This window comes from Oryx dammah, unplaced genomic scaffold (assembly GCF_014754425.2).
Source record: "Oryx dammah isolate SB20612 unplaced genomic scaffold, SCBI_Odam_1.1 HiC_scaffold_26, whole genome shotgun sequence".
Classification (NCBI taxonomy): domain Eukaryota; kingdom Metazoa; phylum Chordata; class Mammalia; order Artiodactyla; family Bovidae; genus Oryx; species Oryx dammah.
In genome coordinates this window covers 74,971,604-74,977,499 of record NW_024070210.1, presented here as the reverse complement: position 1 = coordinate 74,977,499, position 5,896 = coordinate 74,971,604, and the positions used below count along the sequence as shown (strand labels likewise).

The 5,896-nt window shown below is 39.1% G+C and overlaps 1 pseudogene; it reads left to right on the top strand.

Moving 5' to 3' along the window:
• Window positions 1–214: 214 nt before the first annotated feature.
• LOC120853308 lies at window positions 215–1,137 on the top strand (annotated as a pseudogene).
• Window positions 1,138–5,896: the final 4,759 nt, after the last annotated feature.

The following is a 5,896-nucleotide window of genomic DNA, read 5'->3' as shown; positions in this document are numbered from 1 at the left end:
ATGCTCTGATGCAAAGATAAAAGCCGAGTTATCCAGTCATTAAAAAATAAATGATTGTATACAACACGTATTTTATGTGCTAATAAGGAAGTAAGTGTGTTGAGAGCGATTTGACACCAAGCTTGGCCTTGCTCATTTTCTCTCCCAATCCTATGATGCATTTCTATTTCACTTTACAGGAACATTTCCGATCCAGTTTCAGAAGTTTGAAACCATGGACCAAGAAAATAATTCAGGAGTGACTGAATTTGTACTGCACAGTATTTCAGGTTCTTGAGAACTACAACTTTTCTATTTTGCATTTTTTACACTTCTGTTTATCTGTTGTGCTGGGGAACCTCCTCATAGCGCTCAGTCTTCTCTGAACCTTCCCTACACACACCCATGCACTTTCTACTCAGTAACCTCTCCTTCACTGATGTGTGTCTGTCCACCTTTGCTACCCCCCAAATGATTGTTGACTTCCTCGTGGAGCACAAGACCATCTCCTTTGAAGGCTGCATGGCCCAGATATTCTTCCTGCACACCTTGGCCGGTGGTGAGATGATGCTTCTTGTGGCCATGGCATATAATAGATATGTGGCCATATGTCACCCCCTGCATTAATGCCACCATCATGAATGTGCACAAGTGCATAAGCCTCGTGGTGGGCTCCTTGCTCATTGGGGTTCTGCACTCAGTAAGTCAGTTGGTCTTCACAGTACACCTCCCATTCTGTGGCCTCAACAGAGTGGACAGTTTTTTCTGTGACCTTCCCCTGGTTATCAAACTTGCCTGCACAGACACCTTCACTCTTGAGGTCCTGATGCTTTCAGACAGCGGTCTAATGGCCATGTACTCCTTTGTGCTCTTGCTGGTCTCCTACACAGTCATCCTGGTCACTGTGCGGCGGTGTTCCTCAGCGGGCATGGCCAAGGCAAGGGCCACCCTGACTGCCCGCATAGCCATAGTAACCCTCTTCTTTGGGCCCTGCATCTTCATTTATGCCTGGCCTTTTAGCAGTCTCCCAGTGGGTAAGTTTCTCTCAATATTTTATACAGTTTTTACTCGTCTTTTAAACCCCTTGATCTATACCTGAGAAACAAAGAGGTAATATCAGCAATGCAAAAACTAAGGCACCGACAGGTGAGTTCCTAATGGTCTTCCAGTTCTCCTTTGTGGCAAACAGCAGCCCATATCTTTTGCTTATAGAACAGCAAACTAGCCATCTTAGATAACAGAAGAATAGGATACCCTGTCTTTTGCTTGTGAAATATTTTTTTTAATTTCATGGCAAAATTATTTATAGTGTGGGGAAAGGGTGTATTTTTCCTTTTACCCCTTGTGAAGTCTTGTGGATAAACTAGTAATAAAATTGACACAAAGCAGATTAACAGGAGAAAAAGAAACACATTTTAATTCATCCACATGAAGCTCTCATAGAAATGAAACTTAATAAGAGGACAAAACAGGCAGATTTTATACATCTTAGACAAAACAACAAACAAAAAAACAAATTTGTGAGGAATTGACAGGACAAAGAAACTTAGGATTTGGGTGCCCAATTAGTGAAGAATCTAAGCAGAGTTTGCACTTGGGATAGTAAATTAAAGAAGTAACAAGGTTTGTTTCTGTAGGCTTCTTGGCCCAATTCCATCTTTGGTGATAAGGGTGTCCTTCTACCTCCAGATACAGAGGGTGCAACCCCTCATACAAAAGATTTCCTACTTTCAGCAGAAAGAAATGCAGGTCAATCAGAGTGTCCTTCTTGCACTGGTCATTTCTTAAGTAACTTTAAGAATCAATAGAGTAACTTTAACAATCAGTATGCCATTGAGGCATATTTCGAGGCAACTTACTATGGACATCAACAGTAACATTAAAAGTCCTCTTTTTCTAAGTCTTTTTTTTTTCTTGTAGATTCTTGGTGGAAATGTAAATTGATGCAGTAAAAAACAGTGTTAAAAAAACTAAAAATAGAACTGCCAAATGATTTAGCAATTCTACATCTAAGTGTATACACACACACACACATCTGGAAAAAATGAAAGCACTAATTCAAAAAGATATACACACCTTGATATTCATAGTAGCCCTGTTTACAATAGCCATTATTGGAAGAAACCCAAGTGTTCATCAACAGACAAATGGATTAAAAAGATGTGAGATAAATACACACACACACATATATATATATATAACAATGGAATATTGCTCAGCCATATAAAAGAATGAAATTCTGCCATTTGCAGCAATGTGGATGGACCTAGAGAATATTACATTTAGTAAAATAAGTTAGAGAAAAACAAATACACTATGATATCACTTATGTGCATTATTTAAAAAATAATACAAATGAAGGTATATAGTAAAACAGAAACACACTCACAGATATAGAAAGCAAACTAGTGATTACCAGTGGGGAGAAGAATTGAGAGAAGGGCCTATTGCTGCTTCTGCTGCTGCTAAGTCGCTTCAGACGTGTCCGACTCCATGAGACCCCATGGACAGCAGCCCACCAGACTCCCCTGTCCCTGGGATTCTCCAGGCAAAAACACTGGAGTGGGTTGTCATTTCCTTCTCCAATGCATGAAAGTGAAAAGTGAAAGTGAAGTTGCTCAGTCGTGTCTGACTCCTAGCACCCCCACGGACTGCAGCCCAGCAGGCTCCTCTGTCCATGGGATTTTCCAGGCAAGAGTACTGGAGTGGGGTGCCATTGCCTTCTCCAAAGGGCCTATTAGGGGTCTGGAATTAAGAGATGCAAATGACTGTGTGAAATTGAAAGTAAAGTTGCTCAGTCGTGTCCGACTCTTTGCGACCCCATGGAGTGTAGCCTACCAGGCTCCTCCATCCATGAAACTTTCCAGAAAAGAGTACTGGAGTGAGTTGCCATTTCCTTCTCCAGGGTACCTTCCCAACACAGGGATTGAACCCAGATCTCCGGCATTGCAGGCAGACATTTTACTGTCTGAGCCACCAGGGAAGCCAAAAATACACAAATGACTATGTATAAAATAGATATGCAACAGGGATACATTGTATAGCACAGAGTATTATAGCCATTATCTTGTAATAAATTCTAATGGAATATAAACTGTAAAAATACTGAGTCAGTATGCTGTACTCCTGAAACTAATATAATATTGTAAATCAACTATATGTCAATAAAAGCCTTCTTTTCCTTAAAAAAAGTGATTAAATTCATGCTTCTTCCAATCTACTTGGTAAATATGGAGATGTACAAAATACAAAAATTATGTATAATATGTGAATCATATTTTCAAGTTTTAGGATAGTAATTAATTTACAGTTATTTTCCAGCCATCTTCTTATCTGATATCATTATTGTCACAAATTTTACAGATGAGGAAAACTTTGCACAGTTCTCACCATTTTAGTCGACAGATAAGTCCTTCTGATTGTAGACCTCATTCCCTGTCTCTTCTTTCTTCGTATATGTATATAAACACAAACAACTGCATTCCTTGCTATTCAAGCTATTTTTATCTGAAGTAAGGAACTAATTACACTGAGATAATTTTTTGTATATTGGCAGATTATTTCTTGCAATCTAAAGTCTCATTGCAAAGTAACCAAATTTAGAGATCAAAGAGCACATAGGTTATGTTGCAGAACTCATCTGAACTCAGAAACCAGATAGATTTGCATACTTACTTTAACAATGTTCAGTTCAGTTCAGTTCAGTTGCTCAGTCATGTCTGACTCTTTGCGACCCCATGAATCACAGCACGCCAGGCCTCCCTGTCCATCACTAACTCCCGGAGTTCACTCAGACTCACGTCCATTGAGTCAGTGATGCCATCCAGCCAGCTCATCCTCTGTCGTCCCCTTCTCCTCCTGCCCCCAATCCCTCCCAGCATCAGAGTCTTTTCCAAATACTAAAACGTGACTTCTCAAGCAATCTTTACATATTTCAGTGTATTAAATCAAAGTTCAGAATTGACACTTAAAGTTGGCAATTCAAAGAGTACATACAAAAATAGACATCTCTACATATAAAAGGAGAGGATTTTTTTCTAATAATGTTAAATGTGTGACTTTGCTCTATGTATTCTCCTCCCTATCTCCATGCCATGCCCTCTAATTTATGTTGACCGATAAAACATAATATTTTAAGGCTCTTTCAAAGTATAAAATCATTATTTTCAATTTTCAAAAATTTTAACTTTTCCTAACTTAAATTTAATATTTAATTCTTATTCATAGTGTAATCGTCTTTCACCAGTTAGAAAACTGAGAGTAAGTGTCATACAAATTAATTTAGTTGAACACACTCATAATTGGCAAGAAGAAGAAACGAGTCAAGTAACTTTAACTTCTGACTTCTAATCTGTGAAAGAAAGTCCATGCCCAAAGGCAAATTATACTTTTGATATAGCATATATAGAAGAAATAGTTGTATGGAATAGGATTTAATGCCAATTATATTTTAAACAGTTTGAGACTCATTTTTTTCTCCATAATTTTACCATTCTGTAAGGTTTTGTTGATTCTTCTGTGAACATAGACTTAAAAGATAATAACTTAATATAGGACTGGGTCATACAACAATGGGAATGATAAAGCAAAACACATATTCTATGATCACATAAAGTTTATAAGTTGTGTTTTTATATATCATCTCATTCCATCCTTGCAAAATATCTATGGATTAGAAAACCAAGCTTATACATCTATTGGCAACACTATTGAAACTTAAAAAAATAATAAAAATACTTACGGGTTTTTGGTATTATTTAACAGAAATGAAGGACATCATGGTATCTGAAATAGTGGAAGTTTTGGGAGGGGAAAGTTGATGGAAAGTGACTGTAGGTCATGAAAATGATGGGCAGTGCTTGGCTATTACGGGTAATTTTGTGCAGGACTGTTTGGGTCTGGGAACTTCAGTGAAAGTATGGACTAGCAGAGAAAACTAAGTAGCACAAGGAAAAGACCAAAATATCTGTCTTCACTCCGAACTTATGGATATAAAAACGCTTCCTCTTGGAAATTACAATAGTGGGATTACCCACATATAAGTTTAGAGTTTGAATTTGTATGCTGTGTGTATTTTGAACACAATTACCTGATAAAATCACATATGATGTTGAGAACTCAGGGGCTTCTGTGGTGGGCAGTGGTGAAGAGTCTGCCTGCCAATGCGGGACACTTAGGAGACAGGAGTTCAGTCCCTGGGTCAGGAAGGTCCCCTGGAGGACGAAGTGGCAACCTCCTCCAGTGTTCTTCCTGAAGAATCCCACGGACAGAGGAGCCTGGTGGGGTACTGTTCACGGGGTGGCAAAGAGTCGGACACAACTGAGCACAACACAGTACTCAGTGTTGAGAACTCAAAGGGACAATGAAGTTTGGGTGGCCTTTGGAAAAGCAAAAACAAAAATGTCTCTGAAGGATCACATGGATTTAGACGCATGAAGTCCTGCTGCTGAGCACAGAAGAACTGATGCTTTTGAACTGTGGTGTTGGAGAAGACTCTTGAGAGTCGCTTGGACTGCAAGGAGATCCAACCAGTCCATCCTAAAGAAGATCAGTCCTGGGTGTTCATTGGAAAGACTGATGTTGAAGCTGAAACTCCAATACTTTGGCCACCTGATGCGAAGAGCTGACTCATTGGAAAAGATCCTGATGCTGGGAAAGGTTGAGAGCAGGAGGAGAAGGGGACAACAGAGGATGAGATGGTTGGACGGCATCTTACTCAACGGACATGGGTTTGGGTGGACTCTGGGAGTTGGTGATGGACAGGGAGGCCTGGTGTGCTGTGGTTCATGACAAAATAGATTAACCTCCTGTTTCCCCCTCAAATCAGTAGTAAATCTATTAGATATATAAGAAATATGTTCAAAATGACTAAATATATATAGCAAATAAAAAGGAGAAAATATTACCATCATAAAGT